A 3,073-nucleotide genomic window follows, 5' to 3' on the forward strand; every position below is an offset into this window, starting at 1 on the left:
TCTCTCTCTCTCTCTCTCTCTCTCTCTCTCTCTCTCTATCTATCTATCTATCTATCTATCTATCTATCTATCTATCTATCTCTATCTATCTATCTATCTCTCTCTCTCGGCCTCTCACTCGCTCTCTCTCTCTCGCTCGCTTTCTCTCTCTCTCTCTCTCTCTCTCTCTCTCTCTCTCTCTCTCTCTCTCTCTCTCTCTCTCTCTCTCTCTCTCTCTCTCTCTCTCTCTCTCTCTCTCTCTCTCTCTCTCTCTCTGTCTCTCTCGCTTCATAGCTTCATACAGTGCTTTTATTCCTCTTTTTTCAAGCATCATTATGATTTTTGTGTGTCGTTCTACAACTTCGGCTTTGAGATGTTGAGGCTAGAGAGGTGAGCAGAGTAAGCCTGATTCCCCGTTTGGACTTCTCTGTTGACATGCGCCCCTCGGCGCTCATAATATGACCTTATACAGTTGCGAGCGCCGTAAAACCTTACTAAAACAAACAAACATGAATCGAGCATCATGCTCACTCACACAAGTTGTAGCCCCCTGACAGTCACGTCTAGTGAAAGGGGTATGAAAGTCTTCTTCTTTTAAAAAAAATTTTGTAGAGGTGACACTCGCAACTGCATAAGATCATATGAGCGCCAAGGGGTGGATGTCAACAGAGAAGTCTTTACAGGGAATCAGACTTCCTCCGCTCACCCCCCTAGCTTCAACAGCACAAAATCTGTTTCGACTTTCAAGGCACCCCGGAAATAGCGGGTCACAAGAGTGTGACAAACATGTAAAAGAAGAGGAGAAATGACAATAGAAAGGATTAGGGAAGAAAAAGCTGCAGTTCCCTTTTGTAGATCAAGCAGTTTTAAGAGCGTGACATTGATGAATCAGCCCATTTGCAATTCTACTGCGCGTGAACGAGAAATATCCCCATTTTGGGAATGGCCGACACTTCAGTCAGTGGCACCGCCCCGGGAGGTAGTGCAGAGAACATGAAGAGTTGGAGCCAGTTGGCCTACATGTGAGCAGCCTCGGTTCACGCCTATGGTGACAGGGAAAGGCTCTTCTCGTTTTTTTTCTGGTGGTGGGGGGGGGGGGTGTTGTTGGTGGGTTTTGTTGTTTTTAAAATGTATTTGGGGGAGGGGGTTATTTGTTGTTGTTGTTGTTGTTTGATATTGTGTGTGTGTGGGGGGGGGGGGGGGTCCTTTTGTAGTTTTTTTTTAGGGGAGGGGGGATATAATGGCTATTTACCCTAGCCTACATGCATGCCATCTTGAGACTTTCTCACCAAGTTGATAAACTAGGGCGTGCACCCAAATTTTGCTATCATAAATATTAAAATAATAATAATAATTTATAATAATAATAATAATATTTATTATAATAATAATAATAATAATAATAATAATAATAATAATAATAATAGTAATAATAAATAGCATTTGTATAGCGCATATCCCCGCTCGACAGCAAACTCTATGCGCTTTACACTATATTATTACCCCAGCAGACCATAGAACACTCAGAAACATTCTCAGCTTCCCGAGAAGCATACAGTGCAAACAGCTGATTAAGCGCTCAAACACTAGCATACTGACAAGACATTTCACTGTATATTATTTTAGCTGGGTACCCACTCCCACCTGGTTGAAGTGAGGAAAATTCGTGTAAAGTACCTTTCCCAAGACACAACGTGGCTGATTGGCGGGTGCTCCGGTGTGGTTTGCTTCTTCTTTCCTATCAAACATCTATCGTCCTTATCTCCCCTTCTTCTTCTTTCATATTTGTTACTCTCTTGTAACACATTTAATCTCCTGGCGCTCATATGGCCTTATGCAGTTGCCAGCGCCGTAAAACCTCTACTAAAACTAAAACTAAAACAAAGACACAACGCCAGAGCCCTTGACGGGATTCGAACCCACGATTACGGTTTCCGAGTCTGAGAGCCTAACCCCTAGGTCACAGATGTAGGTGCCTTCAGAGAAAAGGGTGTCCAATACCTGTGTGGGGTTAACAAATAATAAAATAATAATAATAATAATAATAATAATAATAATAATAATAATAATAATAATAATAATAATAATAATAATAACACATAACATTTATATAGCGCATTTCTAAAAAAAAAAAAAGTAGCTCAATGCGCTTTACATTGGAATACTCATTTAAAAAACCTTTCTTACTACTTCCTTTCGTCTCGTGCAATGTATATTTTTGCATACACACACACACACACACACACACACACACACACACACACACACACACACACACACACACACACACATGCACACGCTTACACACACACACACACACATGCACACGCTTACACAAACACACATGCACACGCTTACACACACACACACACACACACACACACACACACACACACACACACACACACACATACACACGCACACACACACACACACACACACACACACATACACACAATCACATACACGGACTATTTTCCTCCAGACATAGGCACAGAACAACTATAATTGTTTTAAAAACAACGCAAAAAGCTTATGAAATGCCGTGTACATGTAGATGAGATCCATGTCTTGTTCCTGTGTTTCTCTTGTATTTGCCGGGCAGCAGCCGCTATCCGCTGTGCCCCCCCCTCCCCTCCCTCCTCCCTCTCTCTCCCTCTCTCTCTCTCTCTCTCTCTCTCTCTCTCTCTCTCTCTCTCTCTCTCTCTCTCTCTCTACCTGTCCCCATCGTTTTATGCAAGAACAATTTTGAAATTATGCAAACTGAGATCCAAAAACGTAAATTTATGCGATTCTGTTAATTTTAACAAAGAATGATAAAGGAAAATAATCAGAAATTATGCACACAAAAAAAAGATCAAATTTTACTAAATTATGCGGGGACTGCTCTACTAAAAAAAAAAAAAAAAATATTATATTGACCTTTCTGACTGTAAATGTTAATTATTGGCATGTGGATTTGACGAGAAGACAGTTAAGAAAAATTCTGACATGGCTGTTGCTGGCAATGTAGAGGAGTGAAATGTCGCTATCTTTGTCGATAGATAGATAGATAGATAGATAGATAGATAGATAGATAGATAGATAGATAGAG

The sequence above is a fragment of the Aplysia californica genome, unplaced genomic scaffold, assembly GCF_000002075.1.
Source record: "Aplysia californica isolate F4 #8 unplaced genomic scaffold, AplCal3.0 scaffold01582, whole genome shotgun sequence".
Classification (NCBI taxonomy): Eukaryota; Metazoa; Mollusca; class Gastropoda; order Aplysiida; family Aplysiidae; genus Aplysia; species Aplysia californica.